This window comes from Panthera leo, chromosome C2, assembly GCF_018350215.1.
Source record: "Panthera leo isolate Ple1 chromosome C2, P.leo_Ple1_pat1.1, whole genome shotgun sequence".
Classification (NCBI taxonomy): Eukaryota; Metazoa; Chordata; class Mammalia; order Carnivora; family Felidae; genus Panthera; species Panthera leo.
The window spans coordinates 111,499,081-111,525,595 of record NC_056687.1 but is presented as its reverse complement, the minus strand read 5'-3'; the positions used below and the strand labels follow the sequence as shown (position 1 = coordinate 111,525,595).

The window sequence follows — 26,515 nt, the reverse complement described above, 5'->3', positions numbered from 1 at the left end:
CCTGAGCTGAAATCAAGGGTCGGACGCTCTACTGACTGAGCCACCCAGGCGGCCCAGCAGTCTTAACATTTAAACCAAATGCTGGGTATAGGTTCATCTCCTTCTGTGGAGTGACCAAAACAAATATGCATGTACATTTGATATACATATAATTAGATTTTAGATTGAGATTGAATTTCTTGTAAACTTACTATCAGAAAGAAATGTCAAAACTCACAGAAGGAAAGAATAAAACTGAGCCATGCAAATATTTGTCCAACATCCATGTTCAAAACATACGCTGAGTGAACAGTACATAGTCAAGCCACTAAAAAGTCATTTTAGGAATTAAGGAGCTTCTGAAAAGAGAGAGAATCACTATTAAAGCACCACCCAGCACACACATTTTTCTTCTAAAATTTCTTCTAAATGTCAGTGAGATTTTAAAACCCTACCCATAGTTACAGAGGATAAAGTGGAAACTTAGATGACTGTGGCAGGCAGAGATGTAGATTAATATAAGTTCTTACATTTGCATGGCTCTGGCCAGAATCAAATCAAGAACAGAAATAGATAAACCAAATGTGAACTATACACAGAAAGGGAACTTGGCATTATTACATAGAAATTGTAAGGATTACCCCTGTCAACTCTGGTGCATAGTAGCTAGGTTTTTATGTGCAAAATATTATGATCAGATGTGCTGAATGGCATTTAATCATACCATGGCCAAGAGAAGAGTCATGTATTTTGTGAAGTGGTAAGTGAGGAAATTCAGGGAAGTCAAACGTTTAATATATGGCAGTCAAGAAAGGAATATTCCAACCATATTCCAACCATATTTATGTTATTGGCCTCAATACAATTTCTTTAGAAAAGATGAAATTTTCAAAGCCTATCCAAAATGGCTTTTCTGGATCATTCTACTTCTAGAGAAGTCTCTGAGGTTGAAGACCCTGGATAGACTATCCAATTTAAATCTTGGGGCCTCTGAGAAATAATTGTTCCTTCTAAAATATAGTACAATCCAGCCAACTCTCTTAGGAGTTATTAACATTTCATTGCTATATAAATGTTCAGCAGCAGAAGAAAGAATAACTGTATTCAGGGATTAGTTCTGACAGATTACAGTGTGAGGTCTTGATAAAGGTTGTGAAGGGTTATGTCCTCCAAATGATTTATCCATCATAGTAGGAATAGAAATACCACGCAGCCTGAATAAGAGTTAACAGTGTCATTTTAATTAGGTGAGCACTGGATTGTTAAAGCCCAAACAGACAATAATTATAATATAGGAGGTACTGCAAAGCAGTTTAAAACAATGAAACCTTTGTGTCATTCACAGTCAGACTTAAATATCTAGCTAACCTATTTATTCTCTGCATACTCCAAATATTCTTTCCACCGTCTTTACTGAGTGAAGGAAATTAGATACAGTGGCCCCAGCTCCTAAGTGAGACATACTTTGGAAATTGTACTTCTCTTGAATTTAATAAAGCCAATAACCCTAGTTATTCCAAGAGAAAGACTGTGATCGTGTGAGAAAGGCCAAATAGCTTACCATCCCCCTGCAGAAAGCAATATGATATGAGCAAACAGAAGAATAGAGCATGTTTCACTGAGAATCTCCTTAAACTAAATCATGAATCAGGAACAATTAGATTATAAAAGGCTCTACAAAATAAATTGCTTCCAAAGAAGTACTGATATCTTAGAGTGGTGCCTATATCAGTGTTGGATTAAAAAGTAGTGATCATGGGGCGCCTGGGTGGCTCAGTCGGTTGAGCGTCCGACTTCAGCTCAGGTCATGATCTCACGGCTGGTGGGTTCAAGCCCTGCTGACAGCTCAGAGCCTGGAGCCTGCTCCGGATTCTGTGTCTCCCTCTCTCTCTGCCCCTTCCCTGCTCATGCTCTCTCTTTCTGTCTCAAAATAAATAAATATTAACAAAAAAAAAAAGTAGTGATCCACTATCCACACCTACTTCGAAGATAAAGACTATAGGTAATGAACAGAAACAGAAATCAAGACCGTGGCTAATTGTTTTAAGAGACAGGAGCCACAGTACAGAAGAGTACTTTTCAGGGAGGTAATTAGGCTTGTGGGAGTCAGAATTAAATCTTGTTAACGGTATGAGGTTCTTTATTCTTTCCCTCAATCAATTATTTAAACCTATTTCAGGAATTTACATGATGAATAGTCAAGGTACAGAGATTCTGGAGGACATGAAATTGTCCAGCAATGTGCTAAGTTAGTCTATGCTGGAAAGTTTCCAATGTGTAAGTACTTGTTAGAAGTTCTAAAATGGATCAGTTTCTTCCGATTAAAGTCTTCGCAAGAATTAAGTAGTTTAGTAACTCTCAGGAAAGATAGAGTCTGAGAAAATCATTTGGAGTCATTTGACACACTGCACACCCAAATCAAGTCTTGCAAACTAAGCACACACACACACAAAAAAAAACAAAAACAAAAACAAAAACAAAAACCTGTCTACTGAGCACCTATCATGTACCAAGCATTCTGTCAGGTCCATTACATATATAATCTCATTTAATCCAAGGAAATCTTTGTGAATGATGTTTTTAAAGATGAGACCATTGTGACTCGAGAACTTAAATAACCTCCTGGGGTCACTCAATGGGCTAATGGAAGACTGAGGATTAGTGGAAGGCCAAGGTTTTATTCCATCCTGGTCCCCTCAACTCACACAGATAATGATGAAAATATCTCTGCAATTCCAGCTCTTTGGTCATGCTGAGGGGTAAACTATATACCATTATTTGCATATTTTCTGGTTACAAGGCTAAGGCGAGAGCTCAGAAATGCCACAGTATGCATCAGATCATTCTCTGACAGCGTCTGTGCGACAGGATGTGTCAAAAACACATCCTCTATTTGGTGGCTTGTGGTGGTTAAAGTATGTGGGGTATGGGTCTAGTTTTGACTTCAGCAGTAGCCAGCTGTGTGATAGTTGGTAATTTACCCTCTCTAAAAATCTCTCCAGTCACTTCTAAACTGACAGTAAATAATAGTACCCACCTCACTGGTCGGACAAAAATATTTAAATGAGATAGTAAGTGTAAAGAGTCTAGTCTCTATTATATGCTCAGTTCATGTTCAGCAACTAGACGTATTAAAAACTGGTTTCCAGGGGCGCCCGGGTGGCTCAGTTGGTTAAGTGACCAACTTCAGCTCAGGTCATGATCTCGCAGTTTGTGAGTTCGAGCCCCGCGTCGGACTCTGTGCTGACAGCTCAGAGCCTGGAGCCTACTTCAGATTCTGTGTTTACCCCTTTCTCTACCCCTCCCCTGCTCACGCTCTCTGTCTCTCTGTCTCTCGATAATAAATAAACATTAAAAAAAATTTAAAAAAAAACTGGTTTCCATGAGCCAAAAGTAGCATTGGTGAAAATGAGATTACAAAGGCTTTAGAACGTTGTTCCCTTGATTATTAAAAAATGATTACAAACATTTCCTTGTTGCTTAGCATCAGAGAGATCTATAAGAAGCTCGTTCCTAAAAACAAAGGGCATAAAAACAATCTTCAAAAGATAATACAATAAAAACATGAAAACATTTAAGCCTAATTAGTAATCAAAGAAGTGCACAATAACACCAGCATGCCATTATTTGTTGAGTCAATCACCCTCAAAAAGATACCACTTGGGGCGCCTGGGTGGCTCAGTCAGTTAAGTGTTTGACTCTTGGTTTCCACTCAGGTCCTGATCTCACGGTTTGTGAGTTTCAGCCCTGCATTGAGCTGTAGGCTGACAGTGCAGAATCTGCTTGAGATTCTCTCTCTCCCTCTCTCTGTCCTTCCCCTGCTCATGCTCCCTCTCTCTCTCTCTCAAAATGAATAAACTTAAAAAAAAATAAAAGGAAAGATACCACTAAATGATTTAAAAAGTACAGTAAAGAGAGTAATTTTAGGGACACCTGGGTGGCTCAGTCCATTAAGCATCCAATTTCAGCTCAGGTCATGATTTCATAGTTCGTGAGTTTGAGCCCCGCGTTGGGCTCTGTGCTGACAGCTCAGAGCCTGGAGCCTGCTTCAGATTCTGTGTCTCCCTCTCTCTGCCCCTTCCCCACTTGCCCTCTGTCTCTCTCTCTCTCTCTCTCAAAAATAAATAAACATTAAAAAAATTAAAGTAAAAAGGAAGTAAATTTATATATTGCTGATAAAAGAAAACATTTTGGAACACCAATTAAATAACAATTTTCAGAAATATAAAAAAATAATTTTAATTTTAAACCATCAATTCTACTTCTGAGAATTCCCACTAAGAAAAACATCAAAAAATAGAAAATCACATTGGATACAATTTTAAAACAGTATTATTTTTTAAAGTTTATTTATTTTGAGAGAGAGGGAGAGCATGCGCACGTGCACATGTGGGGAAGGGGCAGAGAGAGAGGGAGGGAGGGAATCCCAGCAGGCTCTGTTGGGCTCCATGCTAACAGAGCCCAACCCTGGGCTGGAGCTGGAGCTCACAAACCTAGAGATCACGACCTGAGGCAAAATCAAGAGTTGGACGCTTACCCGACTGAGCCACCCAGGTGCCCCTCTAACAGTATAATTTAATTAAGTAAAAAGTGGGATGGGCTTAATTACCTACCAAAAAACTGTTTGCAACAGCCATGGTGCCATCTCTTTTTAGCATATTAAGTACCAGTGAAAATTAAGGTGATGAAGACAATACGGCATTGTAGTAAGGCTTAGAAAAAGGGAAAGTGTGGTATAAATTGTGTAGACTCGTTAAAGCTAAATGAGAAACAGATGCCCAGAAAAAAAAATGATTTCAAGAAAATTGAAAATGTTCATAGTTGTGTTAAGATGGCAGAATTTGAGATCATGGTACTCTTTTTAAGAATTATAATTTCAGGGGCCCTGGGGTGGTTCATTTGGTTAAGCAGCCAACTTTGGCTCAGGTCATGATCTCACGGCTCGTGGGTTCGAACCCCATGTCCGGGTCTGTGCTGATCACTCAGAGCTTGGAGCCTGCTTCAGTTTCTGTGTCTTCCTCTCTCTCTGCCCCTCCCTGGCTTGCACTCTGTCTCTCTCTCTCTCAAAAATAAACATTTAAAAAAATTATAATTTCAATATTAATTGCATATTAGAAAAAATAATTTTATTAAACCAGTGTGAGTGATGCAGTAGAATGGTGACTGTCCTCATTATTACGTAATATTAGCAATTCTAATTCAATTATCTGAGTTCAGAACCTGATTTATTACTGTTTTCATACTAATAAAACAAACAAAAAATAAAATTCATCTCTTCATTGATTTTTGCTCATTATTTTTAGAAAAATTTTTGATCAAATAAGTACTTTCTGAAAATGAGTCAGATATGTGATCTAGGACTAATTATATGCAAGGTATCATTGTATCAGTCTTTTGATATGTTAAAATTTATCCCAAATGATCAATATCTTTAATTTCATATATCTATGGACATTGGTCATTTGTTTTCTCAAGGTCTAGACATAATCTCTTGTTTTTGGAAAGGTCCTTTAGAAGGGTCAGTAACAATAGGAATCTTGCTATTTTCTTGCAAAAATAATTTTTAAGTCCATTTGACATACAATTGACAGAAGTAATTTTTCTTCTTAAAGCTGTTATTATTAAATATTTAGAGTCTTTTGTTTTCAACTCAGCTCCTCTGTAAGTCACTATAGGATTTTGAATTAAATAGTGAAGGGTGGGGGTGGAAGAAGGGAGAAACAAAGCACATAGCTATTTACAGCAGATAGCCAGAGAGGACTTCACTTCACATAAACAGAGGAAGTTCTGAGCTATGATAACAGATAATCTAATCCAGAGCAATTTAACATCTACTGTGGGTTATATGCAGTGCTGAGCACGGTGGACAGAAACAAAGATGGGTAAGAGACAGTTTCTAACAACAGGCATATGTTCTAGTAAGAAGGCAAATACATATAAACAACAGAATCCTACAGAAGTGACAGTATTCCATTTCTTTCAATTATGCTGGGCTGAAATTCTGTAAAACAACTCCTATTACAAGCAGCTTTAGAAAACTTAATGCATAGACTTTTTGTATTGTTTTATGTTTGTTCCTAAATATATAAGTAATGCTTGTGCTTATCACAGAAAATTTGGAAAAAGGGGCAGATGAACAAGATCACCCCTAGATTTCTGGGGCTAATCAGCATGAAGTTAGCCCACTATTCTTTATCTTCCTCAGCAATTACAGCCAAATACTTTGGACAGAATGCCAAAACCAAACAACTACCTGAGAACTCGGAAAATTAACAACAGCAAATAAATCGGGGGAGAAAGACCAAACCGGAGAAATGACCCTTACAATGTTGAGTTTCCTGATTATTTCCCCCTCTTTTACCTTTGTGCCCTGATCAAAGGCAGCTTCACTGTGAAACTGTGCAGTTGGTGCAGGGAGAAAATTTCAGAGAGAAACCCTAGTCGGAGGAACAGGAAAAGGAGCCCTTCTTTGCTCCAAGGGCGACTCCAATTGCGCACAAGTGCCCGGTGCAAGGAGCTAAAACTCCAAAAGCAAAGCAAAACAAAACAAAAACCAAAACATAAAACCAAACAAGACAACGTTCAAGCCAGAGGAATAGGAAAAGGGAAGCCTGGGAGTCAGAGAATATGTGGCAATTTGCAGAGAGGAGAGAAGGGAAGGTGGGGGAGGCTCCAAGTGTGCCTATCAGTTGACACAAGTCCTGGCTTCGCTGGAGCTGTGCATCTGTAGGAAACACTAAAAGCAACATGGCAAAGGCTTTGAAAGTTCAGCTGACATTGGAACTCTATCCATGGAAGAGAAGCTAGAAGTTCAGGTTTGAACTCAACTAGGTAAACGGCCTTCTGAAACCACCACCACCACCAATCAATATTCTCTAGTGGATTGTTACAGGACTCCATGTCTCATGTCTCACAATGTAATTTTCAAAATATCCATGATACAATCCCCAAATATTCACTATGCAAAGAGACAGGACACCATGAGAAATCCTCAAGGGAAAATAATCAAAAGATCAACAGATGGAAACTCTGAAATGAACCAGAGGTTGGACTTGAAAGCGATTATAACCAACCTTCCTTCCTTTCTTCTTCCCCTCCACCCTTTCTTCCTTCTTTCCTTTCCTCTGCTTAATTTTGTTCTACATTTACTATCTTCCTGAGGTGGACACTTAGATTTTTGGTTTTAGACCTTTTTCTTTTGTAATAGAAACATATATTGTTTTCCCTATTTCCGTTGAATTCCACATAGTTGATTTGCCGGTTTAAAAAAAAAATTTTTTTTTAATGTTATTTATTTTTGAGACAGAGAGAGACAGAGCATGAACAGGGGAGGAGCAGAGAGAGAGGGAGACACAGAATCCGAAACAGGCTCCAGGCTCTGAGCTGTCAGCACAGAGCCCGACGCAGGGCTCGAACTCACAGACCGTGAGATCATGACCTGAGCTGAAGTCGGACGCTTAACCGACCAAGCCACCCAGGCACCCCTGATTTGCTGTTTTTGAGACAGGGAACAAGCCCAAAGTGAAAAAACATTATGCAAGGGGGCACTTTCTGTTGGATGTTATCATTACACTGCCTTTCCCCCCCTTTATTTACATTTATTATTATTTTTTTTAAAGAGAGAGAGAGAGAGAGAGAGACACGGAGCACAAGTGGGGGAGGGGCAGAGAGAGAAAAGGAGACAACAGAATCTGAAGCAGGCTTCAGGTTCTGAGCTGTCAGCACAGAGCCCCCCCGCGGGGCTCGACCTCATAAACCGTGAGATCATGACCTGAGCCGAAGTGGGACGCTTAACTGACCGAGCCACCAAGGCGCCCCTAAACTGATTTCTCTTACAAAGCGGAACCAGAATGTGGCCCCATAGACAAACAGGACTTAAAACAGAGGACTCATGCTCCGAAAAGTGTCAAAGAGCTGCCTGAATTACCTGCCAATATTGGTCAGTCAGCATGAGGCCCTTCCAACCAATCAGGATGGAGTATTTTTTTTCCTCCCTTTCCCTCATTAACGTATTAGACCAGAGTGGGAACCCGGGCTGGAGCTTTCTCCACTTAAGCAGAGCTCTCTTTTGAGGGTTTGAGTAACTACTCTGTTAACACTGTGTCTGCCTTCAGCTAGACCTGTAGTCTAGATCTAACACTTTGCCTGTGCCTTTGACCTTTGGCACTCCTTTCATGGTGTGGGGCCCAAGAACCCCACTCTCCTGTAAAGTTTTCGGTATCATTTGGTTCAAATGAATTTCTAACTTCTTTTGTGATTTCTTCTTTGACCCCTAGCTTGTGTAGAGCTGACTTGTTTAATTTATGTATCTTTGGGGCTTTTCTAGATGTATTGTATTCATTTGTAATTTCATTATCTTGCAGTCAGAGAACAATTCCTTTAGCCTATAGAACTTCCTTTAACACTTTTTTTTTTTTCTTTTATAGAGGAGATCAGCTGGAGATGAATTTCCTCATGGTGGGTTTATCTGAAAATATCCACCGTTTATTTTTTAAGGAAATTTTTCTGGAAAAAAATTCTTCAGCACTTTGAATATGTTTCTGGACTCCTTTTACTATGGTAAAAAGCCAGCTACTAATTGTATCATTTTTCTTGTATATGTTTTGTGTTCTTTCTCTCCAGGTGCTTTCAAGATTTTTTTTTTTTTAATTTTTTCAGCAGTTTGACTCAGTGTGGTTTTCTTTATATTTATCCTTTATGTATATGTGTAGTATTTGTTTTGATTTGTTGATCTGAAAGTTAAGATTGTCTACCAGTCTGTGAAGTGCTTAGGCATAATTTCTTAAAATATTTTTCTATACCTGTCTCTCTCTCCCCTCTCCTTCTGGAACTTTACTTACTTGTGTGTTAGGCTGCTTGGTATTATCCCAGGGGTTATTTTACTATTATTTTTCTATTTTATTTTTCTATTTATTTTTTTTAGTACTTTTCTCCCTCCCCCCCCCCCCCCCGTTCTTGGGACTGAGCAATTTCTATTCATCTTCTTATACATCTCACCAGTTATTTCTTCTGCCACTTTCAATCTGATGTTGATCCATCTAGTGAATTTTTTTAATGTTTATTTATTTATTTTGAGAAAGAGAGAGAGGGGGGAAGGGGAGAGGGAGAGGGAGAGAGAGAGAGAATCCAAAACAGGCTCTGTTGTCAGTGCAGAGCCCAATGTGGAGCTCGAACCTACAAACTGTGAGATCATGACCTGATCCAAAATCAAGAATCAACTGACTGACTCACTCAGGCTCCCCAGTCCCATCTAGTGAATTTTTCGTTTCAATGTTTATAGTCTAGAATTTCTATTTTTATATATTTTCCACTTCTCTGTTGAGATATCTTTTCCATTCACTCTTTTAGACCTTTTTTTCCCTTTAATTCTTTTAAAATATTTTTTCTTAATTTTTGAACACATAAAAGCTGCTCTGAAGTAGCTGTCTAACAGAGCCATCATCTGGCCAACTGAAAGTAACACTTTGCCTTGTGTTATGTATTTTTTTCAGATTATCGATGACACTTTCCTCTTTCTTTGTGTATTTAATAATGTTTGGTGAAAAGCGGACATTGTAGATAATAAGTTGCAGCAACTCTGGACTCTGTTGTCTTCTTCTGGGAATTTGTTGTCACAGCAGTCGGTTAATTTTCTTGGATTCAAACTGTAACTTCGTTCTTTCCATTGGAAATGAAGCAGCTGATAATCCTTCTTATTCCTCACAGCAAACAGCTGCTGCTTTTTTTTTTTTTTTTTTTTTTTTAAGCCTAATTCCCTGAAGGTTTTCACTGGGATGGCATAGTGATAAGCTGCCGACTCAGGCAAAACATATTTCACATTTTTAGACTCACCTATCATGGCTACTCTGCTTCTGAAGACTCCGATATTTTGCCAGCATCAGACTCTTTTCTTTGATGTTTCAAATCAGTAAGCCTGATTGGCAGGTGAGTCGGGGAATGCAGTTGGTTAAGAAAGCAGCAAACTCACAGATCTCACCTGATAAATCTGTCTTTCGCACTTTATTTCTATTTGGCCTCTCCCTGCTTTCTTTGCCAGATACCCAGGGCTCTGCTTTGCACATTTATAGTTTAGTGGGCGGTGAGGGACCTCTGCAGAATTTAATGTGCAAATATTGGGTCTTCGCACTTCTGCAGTTCTCTCACAGATTTGCCTTTTACATTCTTAGCTGTGACTCTAATGCTGAGCACTTTTCTCTGCATTTCTGAGCTGGATAGGCTGAATGTTTTCTCTATAGATGCTCTTTGGAGCATATTCAGGCATTTCTTAACCTGAATGACAAGTTTTTGAGATGACAATTTCCCTTGTCTTTTGTTTGCACTTACATAGTTCCTTAGTACCTTTAAATAATTGTGGTTTGGGGGGCACCTGGTGGCTCAGTCAGTTAAGCATCTGACTTCAGCTCAGGTCATGATCTCCTGGTCTTGGGTTCAAGCCCCTCATCAGGTTCTTTGCTGACAACTCAGAGCCTGGAGCCTGCTTCAGTTTCTGTGTCTCACTTTCTGTCTGCCCAACCCCCATTGCGCTCTCTCTCTCTCTCTCTCTCTCTCTCTCTCTCAAAAATAAACATTAAAAGAAACAGTTGTGGTTTTATTTTAATGTTAATTTAATTTTCAGAAAGGGAGAGCAAATGCACACTAGTGGGGAGGGGCAGAGAGAGAGAGGGAGACAGAGAATCCAAAGCAGGCTCCAGGCTCTGAGCTGTCAGCACAGAGCCTGACATGGGGCTCAAACTCGTGAACTGTGAGATCATGACTGGAGCTGAAGCCGGACACTTAACTCACTGAGTCACTCAGGTGCCCCAAATGTTTGTTTGTTTGTTTGTTTGTTTAATGAATCTTTGGGAAGATTCATATGACATCATTTGCTACCATTTCAGAAATCTGTCCATGCCCATCCCAGTCCATTGATCTGCACTTCCTTTGTGGGCAGGTTTCCCTGGCCGCCCTTGCCTTTCTCTACCATAATGGTATTGAAGCTGGAAGTCCAATCATTAAAAAAAAAACAAACAAAAAAAAACACCATCAAATAAATCTTGAAAAGACCATCTCTCTAGAAGTCAGTAGGTACAGGTTCTAGTTTCACTTAACTTGGGCAGGTGGCTTGACTCTGCTGTGCATTGTCACTTTTTCCTTGGACTCTTAAGGAATTGAATGAGATGCACAGTACTTCTGACAGTAAAGTTCTGTTTCCCCTCTGTGGTCAAAAAGTAAATAAGACCTCTACTAATTTATAGGCATAGTGATTGTGTAAACTATTTTCCTTCTGTTTGCATTTTCCCAGAAAATAAGCCACTGGTCAAATGGAATGTTCTTGATAGTTAAATGAAACATTTTATCTATTATCTCTGTGGCTTTCTAAATCCTGTTTCAATTTCAATACCAAAATAGTCCATAGACGTTACTCTCAAGGTGAATTTTGCAACATTTTCTAATTTCCCTACCAGAGTGGTCTTTTGTTTTCTTCTTCCTGTTTGCTGTCACTTTTCTCCCTTTCTTAGTATATCTGCTGTCACTCAAGTCTAACTTCCAATTCCTTTTCAGGATTTTTATATCCAGTTGCCTGGTTGTCTTGGCCCAGAGTGTTTTCACTCTCTGCAATTCAAAAGAGGGATGCTGAGCTGTATTTTCTCTTCTGAATGACAAAGTCAACAAAATAAGAAACATGTCAATAAGATGTCAGATGTTAGCAAGAAATTGCAAATAACAAGGTGAACAAAGGATAGGAAGAGTTCTTCCCCCAAAGTCTCCTACAAATAGTAGTTTTAGTTACCTTTATTTATCTTTTATTTTTGTTTATCTTGTTAAGTCTGCTGTGCTTACTGCATTCATTATATTTTCATTCAGTTACTTATTTATCAAATATTTTTAAAATTACTACCATATGCCATTGAGCAGGGAACAAAAGAGTCTCCCCTGTTCATTGTTGCCACCCAAAGCCGTAGGATGATGAAAAGCTGTACTTGGAGTTGACAGTGGCCATGACATTCAGAGTCTCGGTAAGCTACCGCACAGAGAGCAGAACTAGGTAATTCAAGTGTCAGCATCTTTTAAAGGTGACAGTATGGGAGATGAAGCAGGAAAGGAAAGATCAGAGAATGTCAAATAATTTGTTTTTCTATTTTTCCCACTGAATTAACCAAATTATTTCTAATGAAATTGTTATAAGCCTATTACATTATGAAAGAAATACTTCTCAGTGTGACGGTTCAAACAAGAGTTAGGTCTGAGGTCACCTTTCACCCTTATGTTAAGAAACCAATTGTTTTAATGTGTTATCAGGAAGTCAACACCATAATGCATTTTCTTGTCATTTATGAAGTACACAACCAGAATATATTAATCCAATTAATATAAAATTGATATACCGAGTCTCTTAAAACTTGCTCACCTGAGTTTATTTGTTATAGACATTGAAATTAATACACATGAAGTTTTCACATATACAGTTACATTGTGTGTGAATCTGTGATCAACTCATTAAAGAATTGAGAACATTTATTTAGACAGATTACTCTGTCTCATAAAGTAAATGATGTCTTTCAAATTAGCTTGTTGGAAAAAATCTTACAAGTTGGTTTCCTGTTAGCACTTATTCTAGAACACTTTGATTTTTGGCGATGCCATATTTCTGAAGCTAGATTTAAAAACAAAATAAATGCTAAGTCTCACATAAAAAATTTTATAGAAATTACTTAAATCCTCAGATATTATAAGTAGGTATTGTAGTTCGATTTAATACGAAATATGAGAATGTTGGAGTTTATTTATTTATGTTTATTTGCTTATTGTGAGACAGAGAGAGAGAGAGAGAGAGAGTGATCTGGGGAGGGGCAGAGAGAGAGGCAGACAGAGGATCTGAAGCAGGCTCTGTGTTGACAGTAGAGAGCCTGATGTGGGCTTGAACTCACTAACTGTGAGACCATTCCCTGAGCCAAAGTCAGACACTTAACCGACTGAGCCATCGAGGTACCCCACGAATGTTAGAATTTTGTTAAAGGATGGCTTACCTATTTGATAGTTATGAGTATCAGGCTGAAAGCTAAGCAGAATCCAAGACTGTCTTTCAAAGTTCCTATCATCCAATCCTTTTTTTTTTTTTCCCTAATGGTGAGGATAAAAAAAAGAGATAAGAATTTCAATACAGCAGAATAAAGTGGGAAATGAGGAAAAGAGATGTATTTTTTTAGTGAGAAAGTGTAGGTGTTTTTTAAAACATATAACTGATATGTAGTCTACACTTACATAGTGTATATATTTCAGTCAAGTCACCTTTTATATTTTTGATCTTTACTCTTATCAATAATAAGTAGTGTGCTAAAGTATATTGATACCCACTATGTTGACATTAAATAGATCTGATGACTATATTGCTACAGCTTGAGGCTATTTCACTGCCTCTGTAAGTATAAATATCTCAGTAAAATGCTTTCATGGAATTGTTTATTTCAAAAGTATATGCTGTACTTTCAATACTTACATTCTGACCTCTTCTGAGCAATGATACAAATTCTTTCTGTTAAAGGTGACAGAACAGGTGTGTGCATTTGCCCCTCTGCCCCTTAAGATTTTGCTGAACGAAAGGAAGAAAGATGTGTGAATAAACATAAACTCATATAATAGAAAAAAAAATTGTGAGGGTGCCTGGGTAGCTCAGTCAGTTGAACGTCCGACTCTGCATTTCAGCTCAGATCATGATCCCAGGGTCTCGGGATTTAGCCCTACCTGGGGCTCCAGCCTGAGCCTGGAGCGTGCTTGGGATTCTTTCTCTCTCTTCCCCTCCCCCACTTGTGCGCTCACTCTCTCTCCCTAAAAGAGAAAGAGAGAAAAAAAAGAATTGTGGAGATTAGGGTCGAGAGAAGTCATCATTTATGAGAAATTTCACTTTGTTTCTGCACATCAGAAAGACGATGGGAAATCACAGAGAGCAGAAGCTAACTGGACAATGAAACCCTGAGGTCCAGAGTGAGCTTTATCCCTGTGAAAAACTGAAGACCCACGGTAAAGAAATTGAGGAAAGTCTCAGAGGAAAGCTCAACTCCCAGCAGGTGTCACTGTGTCATTTGGTCAGGACTGAGTCAGGAAGAAGAATGACACAGCAAGTCAGTCTGCTGGACCCCACCCCCACCCTGGGTTGCCTAATGTGACTGGTCAGCATTTCCTCTCCTGGAGGGTCCGTGTAACAGAATGGTTTTACTTACACAAACCCACTCTGCTTACTAAATTATTTTAAGGAAATAGCTCTTTGACAAATTACTTCTATGGTTATTCAATTAAAAACAACTTCCCACTGTAGAGGTCACTTTGAGTAATACATATCTTTCTAGGAAATTAATTACTATATTTTCATGTAGTTTGATCAAGTGGTACATTTTGATGATTTTAATTTTTTCCAATATCTGTGATTATTTCCCCATATTTATTTTTCATTTTCTCATTTCTTTTTCTTCTTCCCTTTGGATTAAATAAAAGTTATAACTTTTTCAATTAAACAGCTATTTAACTTAGTTATTACTTCAAGTACTTTTTCATTTTCTTACTTCATTAATTTCTGTCTTAATTAAATTCTCTTATTTTTTTTTACTTATATTGAATTTGGCAATTTTCCAGTTTCTTGCATTTCTACAAGTTTATTTTTATTTTTTCATCTTGGCCTATGTACGTATTTAAAACTGTGAAACTTCCTCTGAGTGCAGCTTTAGACAGTATACCATAGTAATAAGTGACCTTTTCTCAACCAAATATTTGATTAAAAGTTTGATATTCTAAGAAAAAGTTTGATATTCTAAGAACTTGAGAGATGAAAAAAAAATTCAATTTTTTTTATCCACTTGATATTTCATAGTTAAAGGAGGTAAGTCAAAACCTTTCTACTATGTTTTGTTTTTGTGTTTATTTTCCTTTATAAATTTTGATGCTAAATCCTGCATTGATCAGTGGAAAATAAAATGAGTAACATATAAAATTCTTTTGTATTATTAAAATAATTATTGCTAATCTTAATAATTATACCCAACATTTATAGTATTATATCATTTCCAAGTACAAGGTATTGTTCCAAGCTCAATGTATTCATTAATTCAATCATTTTCATTTTACAGATGAGAAGTGAGAAAACAGAGTCTTAGTTTATATAAATTATGCTGATCAAATTAGAAAATGTAGACGCTAATCCAGTTCCCTGAATCCAGAGCTAAAGCTTGTACCTCACAATTATGCATGGGGAAAGAGCATAGAAACAAGAGTCAGTCTGCTTAGTATTCTAGACCAGTCTCTGCTACAGTAATACGTACAGTATACGTTGATCATGTTCTATGGTACTCAACTGGGGTTGTACTAAATGTGTTCAAATTCTACTAAGTTAGCATACATGTTATCCTTGATTTGCTATTCCAGGAGTGAAGATTAATTTATGCACTCCAAATGTTGCTGGTGGTCAGTGGCATTATCTATAATATGGCTAGCTTAACTAAGGGTACATTCCAGAGTCATAAACTAGAGAAATGTAAGTGGCCTTATTATACTGATCTTATTAAACCTCTACTGTAACCAGTTGCATTAAGTAGTAGTGACCTAAGATCCCATTCAGGTGTAGAACCAATGCTGAATCTCAGAAGTCCTAGGAATTAGCTGATGTCAGCACTGTCTAAAAATTGTATAAAATATGACAACCTCAATGGGCATGAGCTCTGAGTTTAATTAATACCAAGTATTGGGCCAACTTTAGTCATATGTTAGGTACAATTTGGAATAAAAAAACCCATTTTTGTTTACATAAGCAAAAAGAAAAGAAAATATAGCCCCTTCCCTTAAAGAAAGCAAAGATGAAATAAGAATGTTGAAATGGTATTAGTAGCTCATAATTTACAGTACTCTCCCTGCTTTATGTGCAGTTTCAGTTACCTGTGTCAATGGTGGTCCAGAAGAGGATGATCCTCCCTCAGATGTATTGTCAGAATGTTAATAGTAGCCTAATGCTGCTATGACAATGCCTGTGTCATTGGCCTCACTCCATTTTATCACATAGGCACTTTATCATCTCACATCATGACAAGAAGGGTGAGTACAGTACAATATGATATTTTGAGAGAGACCACATTCACATAACTTTAATGATAATACATTATTATAATTATTTTCTTAGTTATGTTTAATCTCTTACTGTGCCTAATTTATAAATTAAACTTTATCATAGGTATACATAGAAAAAAACCATACTATGCAGGGTTTGGTACTATCCATGATTTCAGGCATCAACTGAAGGTCTTAGAATATATCCTCCTTGGATAAGGGAGGACTACTGTATTGAAGAAAAAGACATATAACTAGAGTTAATAAAGGACAGTGATTAGGACACTAATAAAGGACAGTTAATATTAGGACAGTTAATAAAGGACAGTGTCTAGTTGGCTAGAAACCAAGAGTTGCCCCTTTGGGATGATGGTGGAAGAATCTGCTCCCAAGTCCATCTTCTATGTCGCTCAAGGTTCAAGATTAGGGCATATGGAATCCAATCATTCAAGGTTGGCTAATGGATCTACCTCCTGCTCAGGAGAGAGGATATCTTGTTCTACAGTCTCAGCAGAATAATTTCCAATGATGGAGAGATGGCTCTACAAAAGCTGAGATACTGTTATAGCAGAGGAAGCAATGCTGGGCAAAAGATTATGACAGATAACCGTTAACTACTGTACTCACTGCATTTTTTCTTTGTTGTGCTCTAGAGAGTAAGTCCACTGGACTCAGTATAATGTCATGCATCAGAGCATTATCCTCTTCAGTTTGGCTGTCTGTTTCTGAAAAGTCAAAACAATGGCAAGATTGAAGTTTATTTCCTTCTCACATAAGAGAGGTAGTTGTCCAGGGCCATTCCACCATTAACTGGCTACCCTCTTTAGAATCACATTTAAGATGACTTCTGTAGCATCATCCATCAAATTTGATCTTCAGGCAGGAGGAAGGGAGAAGGCAAAATAACATATCTCTCTGCTGAGTCAACTCTTGAAAAACAGTCAGAAAATATAGCCCCTTCTCCTCAGAAGTTCCCCATCACTTTAAGTTACAACCCATTCTCCAGAATTTTGTCACCTAACCATAAAGGCAGATCGCTAGAAATGTGGCCCATTCCATGTGTGCATTGTAGTGTCAGATATAATTGGGGTTCTAAACTAAGGAAGGAGAGAATGAATGCTGTATAGTATATTTAGAAATTACTCTCTTAGTCTCCATAGTGCAGGATCAATTCAGGGCAACTATAACAAACTGAAAGTTTTAAACAACTCAATTTTTAGCAATCAATGGAGTCATTATGTCTAAGATTTTAAAGTTCTCTCTTTCCTTCTTGCCAATCATTTGTACTTTTTTTTCTTAATTGGCTGTTATTTTCAATCAAGTACAATTGCCCCAAAGTAAAGTTAGAGTCACATTCCACTGATTAGAGTTGTCTTCTAATGATTAATGAGCCAGTCTGAAATTCACACTGTGCTTATTTAGAACATGATAGCATCATTCAGTAATGAACTTTCAAGAGATTATTTATTTCCCGTTGCCATATTTCTAATCAAGTACTCATATGCATAATGAATGCTTCAAAAAAGTCTGCTGCTTTTTACCTTATTTACAAAAGAGTCATCTTAATGGCAAACCATGAGCATGTTGAGATAGATTGTCTAGTGAAATCTGACCATGAATTAAAATATCTTGGGGTTCAAAAAATAGTAAAAAAACAAAAAGGTCTTTAAAATTCTAATAAAATCATATGAACTCAGATGTGTAAGATAACCTGAGATTCATTTGGCCAATCCGTAATCCAAGCCCATGAATATAATCACCAGCAGGTGATTCTCTAGCACCTTGTGGACCCCCTTTGGACATTGGAGACCACCTTTGTGTCAGTCCCCTTCATATGGCAGTAATTGTTAGAACATTCTTTTTTTGAGCAAAACTGCAAAATTACTTTCTCCATCATCATCTTTACCTTTTCTATTTTTCTACTGTGCTCGTTGCTTATGTGCTAGGTATTTCAACAAAGTAAGCTACCATCAATACTAACAGCCATATTAGAACAAAGTTGAATTTCAAGATCACAAAAGCTGTGAAAAGATCACCAGTGAACCACAGAAGTGAGGGAAACATCCATGCAGATATCTAACTCTCTGCCCAGAGTTCAAGGCAGAGCAAGCCAAGTGAAAAAGGCCGTTGGGGTCGGACATGAGTTTGGTGGGTGTGTTCTAGGAATAGCACGACTAGTGTAGGCAGGGCAAAGGGAATGAGGGGAATTTGGCAGGTGGTTAAGATAGATAGTAAGTGGGGCTGTGTGGGAATTACGAAGTGTTTGGAATATTTTATGCAAAGGAGTGACATGGTCTTTCTCAGTTGTAAAAGAATCACTCTGATATGTGGAAAATTGATTACAAGGCAAGGGAGAGGTGGAGAGACCACTTAGGAAGCTGCTGCAATAGTCAAGCAGAGATAGAGGCTTATGCTAAAGGAGTGACTGTGTTCGTGCTCGGATTCTACTTGTGTTTGTAGGAGGAGCCTACATGATGTACTAATGCATTGGATGCACAACAGGGAGTGAGGTATACTGAGTCAGATGATTTTAATTTGAGCACCTGGAAGAATGACTGTACCGCTTGCTGAAGCGAGGTGTCTTGGGAGAGAAGCACACTTATGCAGGGAAAGTCAAATGGTTGATTTTTATTTTAATATGCCATTTAGGCATCCAAGTGAGGAACCTGAGGAGGAATATATAGAATATGGATAAACAGGAGTTGAAATTGAGCTGAACGGCATTAGTCCAGTGTCTTTCAAAGTTGTTTGATTTGTAGAGTGTATCTGTGTGGTTTCCCCCTTAATGCTCCGAGAGGGTTGGTGCTTGATGATGACCTATATTCTTTTCAGGTCTCAATTTCAGTATTAATGATATCATGGTCAGAATGCCAATGGTATACTGGAAGACTTTTTTTTTTTTTTTTTTTTTTTTTAAATTTGTAGCACTTACTGTTGTGTACCCACCACCTTCAGGAGGGAGGTAGTTATTTCTGCACTGCTTTGGAGCATTGGGTGGTTAGAGCTCACAGTTGCATCATACTTGGGGAACTGCTCTTCCTTTGAAGGAGGCTGCCTTGCACATCCTCTCCGCTGTGGGCAGCTCACATCCGGTGGGCTGGTCAGTGAAGGAAGGGTAATAAGGCCTGGATCCTTTGCCTCAATCTGAGAAAATTTGCACACGTGCATCACATTACTCCCTAGCAGTATTCCTGAGGGCATTCCCTAATAAACCTGACACCCAAATATCCATCTCAGAATCTATTTTTTATGAAGCCCACCTTAAGCCACAAGTGTCTCACCAAAGTGAATATTCATGAATAAAGATTTAATTTTTTTTAAAGTAATAGACCTACTATGATCCAATGGAATTTGGTGTTATTTACATAACTTAATGTAACTCTCCAACAACACTAAAGAAGAGCATTCAATTAATTAATTCAATTAATTAGAATTTTTTCAACTACTGTTCATCTAGGTAGAATCAGAGTCTAATGGCAAATACGTATTTCATTTGCCTTGCATTCCATTTTAAAGTTAAATTTTAGATTAAACCATAGAGCATGTTTTAGGACATTCTAATAGCAATTATATTTAACAAAAACAGGAAAAAAATGGAACTGAATAAGACTTAAATTGCAAAAATACCTCAGAACAACATGGTATGTTCATTATTTTTGTAATTCAAAAACTTCACAAAAGACCGGGATCTAACTCTCAAAGCTTTTGTGCAGATTATCATCTGTCAATCAAATGCTTGAACACGTTGCTTTTCATCATGTCAAAAAGTTGACATTTCTGTGATTAAGATCATCCCCTCACTTAAAAATCTCTCCCCCTAACTTCCTGTGTTTTTCAGTATTATTTATTTTAAACACTAATAAACGGTCTCTTTTATTTATTTGCTTTAAACCAGTAAACTGTAAGAATCAGAAAGAATGTTTCTTTTTAAATCTTGAAGCAGAAAAGCCAGTTTAATACTTCTATTTGTTGAGTAAAATTTTTTAGCTTTTAGTGTATATTTATTGATTTAAAAAAGTTTTGAAATACAGGAGGAAAGCATGATGAAAAATGAGAGATATACTAGAAAACTCATTACTTAATGGCTTTTCAAGAATCATATCTATGAATTCAGAAGCATCTGTTTAACAGCCACCTTGGAATCGCCGACCCGTATCTCTTCTGTTCCTTTAGAATTTCAACCTTAAAGTTCTTTTTGCTGATAGAGTAAAATTATATCTTAAGAGAAAATAAAGGCAATGTTATTTAGATGATTTTAAGGTGAGTTAAAAACTAAGGCAAAATATTGTAATTTTAAATTATATTTCATAAAGAAAGTGAGCAATTGAGGTGATTTTTAATATTTTGGAGATAAATTTCAAGTTTAATCTGCCTGGCTGAAAGTCTCCTGTGGAATTATTTTCCCTTGTAACAAATCTGACTAAGGAGATTATAATAGATTAAAAGCAACTTAATGCACCTATGATGTCATATCTCTCCTAACTGTTCTTACAAATGATTCCTTACTGCATCAGCTCAATTGTTTTTTTTTTTTCATTTTCTTGATTCTAATTTTAAAATAGGAAAATTTTATTGGTTCCTTTAACTCTTCTATATGGTGGTCTAGAATGGCTCTAAATGCCTCCCTCAAAAGCCATTCAGCAAGTAGGAGCTGAATTAAAATTTTGCTTGTGTGGTTCCAAAAAGGAGAACGGAGAGCCATATGTGAACATGACAGATGGGCTTATCTCAGCATAGTGGTGGGAAGAACTTTCAAACCATTACAACTGTGCAAAATTCAAATGAGCAGTGAATTACCATCCTCTGCTATGCTTAGATATCATTCATTGGTCAGAAGCTTTGCAGAGACGACTACGGCATTGGACAATAAAGGTGATGTCTCATTCTCATTCTGGAATGGAATTGATGGCTTATTTGTATATACCCCTCCCCTCGAGTCAGGACTGTTTTAAATTTATACTGGAAGATATTCCTGTTGAATCAAAGCCACTTTGTCCAATTTTATCCCTCTCAGTGCTAGAAAAATTGCTCCCAGCTAGAGTCTACCGGCAAGTTTTAATTGTTTTTGAACTTGATATCACTGAGGCTGTTATGAGAGGATTAATCTTTGAGTCACTCTGAGGTGAGGCCCTGCCAGGCTGTCTCTGCGATGACCTTCCTTGGTTGCCCCAAGGGGAATGGCCATTGCAATGCTACTCAAAATAGTTCCAGTTCGGCCATCTATGAAAGAATAATGGCCCCCAAAGATGCCAATGCCCTAATATATGGAATCTACGAGTATGTCCCCTTACTCGGCAAAAAGAGACTTTTCAGGTGTGATGTTAACTGCCTTAAGATGGGGAGGTTATCCAGGTGGGTCCAATCTAATCAAGTGTCATTAAAAGCCGAGCACATTTCTCCACTACAGTCAGAGAATGTCGGGACGGAAGACAGGCTGGAGGGATGCAGCGTGATAGTCTTTGAAGAAAGTGGAAGGGGGCCATGAGCCAAGAAATGTGGGGACCTCTAGAAGCTGGGAAAGGTAAGGAAATGGGTTTCCATCTAGAGCTCCTAGGAAAGAAAGCAGCCCTGCAGATATTTTGACTTTAACTCACTGAAACCCGTGTCAGTCTTCTGACTTACAGAGCTGGTTATAAATTTGTGTCGTTTTAAACCCCTGCGTTTGCGGTCGTGTGTAATGGGGGCAACAGGAAAGCAGTACAGCATCCGTGGAGCTGTTGACGTTGCCTCTGACAGAAAGAGGCCTGCGAGAAGGGCTCTTGTGTCACTATGCACAAATGTCAGTGTCTAGAGTAGCATTGTCCTGCAGAAGATGTGCAGTGGGATTGCTTCCCTGTCCTTCTGTTGTGCAGTTTTGAGGCTCTGCACACAACCAAAAGCATGTGTAACGAGAATGACTTTCTGGATTTCTGGAATGGTGACTTTGGTTTCCAAGCAAGATCTGAAAGGGCTTTTTGAATCGACTTCAAAATAGGATCTTCAGCACTGCGTCTTGTTGAGCATATACAGGGTTATCACTGCATTTTAATTATTTTAACTAATCCTTTGCATCAAGGCCCGGAACAAATATTAGTAATGTGTTTGCTGAAAAGCCAGATGTGACAAGCAGTGGCCTGTGGGTCTGTTTCAGCCAAAAGGGCCTCAGGCACGTTTACAAAGTAAAATAAATATCCTTTCAATGCCTTCTGGCTTTCTCTTCTGAATCCCTCAGTGCCTCTGGGCTATCTCACAGCTCAGTGTAGGCCTGCCATTGCAGAGCCGATGCTACTCTAAATTCTTCCATTTTTCACTCACTTTCTTCTTTTCCCTAAGATCAACACAGCTAGGACCTTGAGGTGCTTATCTTTTGCAGGTAGGAAACCAACAGATGAAAGTAATTCACTCTCAGGGTAAAGGTCTCAAGCAGTGCTACGTGAGGTTTGATGAGTTCAGTTCAGCTGCAATTAATGGACTAAGGGGAAATAATTTTGAGCCAGAGTACTTAGAAAGGGACGTGTGCATGGCAGGCTGTTAGCTCCCCTATGAAATCTTCATGCCTGCACTGAGCATCTGCTGAGGTTCACATGGTGGCACCGAGGTGAAAGTTCCCAGACCCTGGAGGCAGACAAAGCTGATCCTCAGGTTTTGCCATTTTGTTGCTTCACCCTCGGAACAAGGATAATGACGATGACCAGCCCTTAGGTTTATTGTGAGGTCTGCGTGAAGTCACATCCGTTCAACTGCTCAGCACAGCGCCTGGAATCAAGACTCAATACACCTTATCTGTCATTGATGGCAGAAATGGAGCCGTTCACTTTATTTGTGTTTTCTTAAGCTCAGTGAGATTAATAGTATTACGTGAGTTTCAGGTGTACAATATAGTGATTGAGCAATGCTCTGCATCACTCGGTGCTCATCGTGGTAAATGCACTCTTAATCCCCTTAACCCATTTCATCCATTCCCCACACCTGCTCTCTGGTAACCATAAGTTTGTACTCCATAGGTGAGTCTGTTTTTTGATTTCTTTTTTCCCTTTGTTTTGTTTCTTCAGTACACATATATTCCTCTCATGTTTGTCTTTATCCGACTGATTTGCTTAGCATAATACTCTGTAGCTCCATCCGTGTTGTTCCAAAGGCAAGATTTCATTCTTTTGAGTGGCTGAATAGTATTCCATTGTGTATAATATCGGTTCGTTTTAAAAGTAGTTAACTCCCACATATCTAGAACTTGGAAATTTTTTATCACCACCAACAAAACCTCATAGCCTAAATCCTTGTGTGTACATGGGTATTATTTCCTTAAAGTTCTAACAGTTCAGTGAGGGGGGGGAAATACAGAGGAGAAAAATGTGCAATAAACTCAGATTTTTTCCCCCTTTAATTATAATACACTGAGGAATAAATGGATGTTCTTTAGGAAAGATTATCTTCAAAATACATTTCATGGTAGTCCCCCAAAAAAGGGTGGGGTGGGGTGTGAGTCTCGGAACATGTCCCTAACATCTTCTGCAGAAATTCTGGCTTGGTTCAGGATACTTTGATCACTGCTATAAAATCGAGAGATGGTGCTGAATGAAGGTGAAGAGGTCAGGAATAATTTGGGGAAGGCTGATGGGTGCCAATAACGATCATTGGCTCCATTCTGAGGACTTAAAAACCCAGACTGAGCAAACCCCAAAATCCTTCCATTTTCATTTTAGAGTTAAAAAAATAAGAGATGGACTATAGCCTGAACAATCCAAAAAGGGCGCTCTGAGTATTTCAGAAAAGAACAATTAAGATGTTTTTCACAAATTCTATTTAGGGGAAAGCCTTATTATAATAAAAGCAGGTTTTCTTCTTAGGAGGTACTATTCAGAATTGATTACCCTCCTTCACAGGATGCAACAATAGAAATGATTGACAGGCATGCCAAGGGCTTCATTCTTCTGATTATAGAATGTTCTTCCCAGGAGCCAGTTTCAATGAGTTGTTATATTTTGAGGTGCTGTCATAGACTCCTAGGAAGGAACTAGAACTAGAAATGTAAGTGTCTTATGTCTACATTTTCAGGGATTCCATGTTGGAATATTATGTCTAATTTAATAAAATTTTTAGAAGTTTGTGAAACTGGAAAAATGGAACAGTCACCTCAGCTAAATCTTCATGGGAAACTATAAAACATCAAAGCAGTACTTTGTAAATTCACTTCTCTTTTTTCTTAATGTTTATTTTGGGGGCACCTGGGTGGATCAGTCGTTTAAGCCTCCGATATCGGCTCAGGTCATGATCTCACAGTTTGTGAGTTTGAGCCCCATGTTGGGCTCTGTGCTAACAACCAGAAGCCTGCCTCAGATTTTCTCACCTCTCTCTGCCTCTCTCTGCCTCTCTCTGCCTCTCTCTGCCTCTCTCTGCCTCTCTCTGCCTCTCTCTGCCTCTCTCTGCCTCTCTCTGCCTCTCTCTGCCTCTCTCTGCCTCAAAATAAATACTAAAAAGTTTTTTTTTTTTTTTTAAAGTAAATATTCATTTTTGAGAGAGAAAGCGTGCCCGGCACGAGTGGGGGAGGGGCAGAGAGAGATGGGGACTGAAGATCTGAAGCGGGCTCCATCCTGACAGCAGAGAGCCAGATGAGGGGCTCGAACCCTCCAACTGTGAGATCAAGAATTGAGCTGAAATCAGATGCTCAACCGAGTGCCACACAGGCGCTCCTATATTCACTTTACTTCTTGTCATTGTTAATAGATATTTACTGTTGCAAATAGGGAATTGGGTATTTAGCATGTAAAATTCAAATATACCACTCTTAATTATATTGTTGATACTTCTTTGAGCAGAAATGGAGTTAGTACCCCTTATTGCATGAAAAGATAACCCTCTTAGAACTATTTTCTGCTGAAGGGAAGGTATGGATATTTATAAATTTAATCCTTCCTAGGACAAACAAAACTATAAAAATCACAAACTAGGTATGTCGAATGCACAGAAAGGTGTTAATCTTTTTGGGAGTAACATTTATTACGTAGAATGGTATCTAACACATGACAGACACTCAATACATCTTAACTATATTATTTAGAAGTGGTATATGATTGTGAGTTTCAAAGACCAAAAAAATTAATGGCTTAAAAATACATGAACTTTTGTCTCATGTACAATGGGGTCCAGAGATAGGCTGTTAGGGGCTGGCATATTGGCTCTTTCATATTACCAGTATCGTAGCATACTTTTCTTTTCTGCTTTGCTATCCTTAGCAGAAGCTTACATCCTCAGAACACCTAATGCTTACAATATGGCTGCCATAATCCTACCTGTCACATACAGGTAGAAAAGAAAAATAGAATTTGCAGAATGGTGAAGGCCAATTGAAATATCTGCCATTTCAATGAAATCTTTCCAGAGTCCCAGCCAAGAACTTTTGCTCAGATGTCATCGTCCTGAACCCAGTCACATGCCTGCCCTTTTCCTTCAGGGAAGATGTATAATGTATTTTTACCGGATACATTACCAAACCTAATAGAATCAAAATTCTGTCCTTAAGAAAGGAAGGAAAGGCTAGGATAGGCGACTGTCTTTCACACTCTTATGATGATCATAATTATTGGCAGGTCCACGAATAAATGAGTCCTTTTCCAGTAGTTTGCTTCTCTGTGTGTCTGTAATGTTTCCATTCAGCAATGTGGTGAAGGCAGCTTATACCAGCTTACAAAGAGCCAACTGGTAAGTTTTCAAGAATTTCACAAGCTGGTAATTCAATATACACACCTAAAAATTAAATAATGTAAACAGAATTGAATAAATTGTATTAGAAACAAAAATAGTAAATAATGAAAACCGGTAAGTCCTTAATTTGCTATAATTTGCTATTATTCTCACCCTTGAAGTTATGTACATCTAATGTATCCATATGATAAAAATATCATCTGATGGAAACTTGTATATTGAGTTCCTGGTGTACATTCTTCTCAGTTCCCATTTAGTGACGTCACATTGGTGGCTTACAACTGGTCGTGGAGGGTAATTGACAAATACTAAAATGTGGGCCCTTTTGTCTGGAGAGTAGGTTGTCAACATTTAGGAGCACACTTCTGCCTTTTAGTAACTAAAATATTTTTAAGAGTTAGCTATATTAATGCTGACCAGCAAAGAAATCAGGATAGGGACAAATTCAGTATGCCTTGCTAACGTTTTAATCACATCCAGAAGGTTAACTAGTGAACACATTAGAAGAAGGAAGGAATTGCTCTTTATCTGTTCTTGCCTTGTGACAACTGTCAGGGGACCACCTGTACTCCAGCCAGGAACTTCAGCTCTGAGCTAGAAAAATGAAGCTTTAGTGACCAGTCTCTTGGAGAGATAAGCAAGGAAAGGAATGGTTCGATGTTTCCGCAAGGACTAATAATTTTGTTTATGTCCCTTTGAGCCTGGAATGCTCATCAGAAAAGAAAAAGGCACTTAAAAAAAAATTCTGCCTCACTGATTGTCACTCTTTGGAGGGAATAAAAAGTTA

At 38.2% G+C, this 26,515-nt stretch overlaps 1 pseudogene; it reads right to left on the bottom strand.

Moving 5' to 3' along the window:
• LOC122229328 overlaps positions 1-19,248 on the bottom strand; it is a 32,634-nt pseudogene extending 13,386 nt beyond the window's left edge.
• Positions 19,249-26,515: the final 7,267 nt, after the last annotated feature.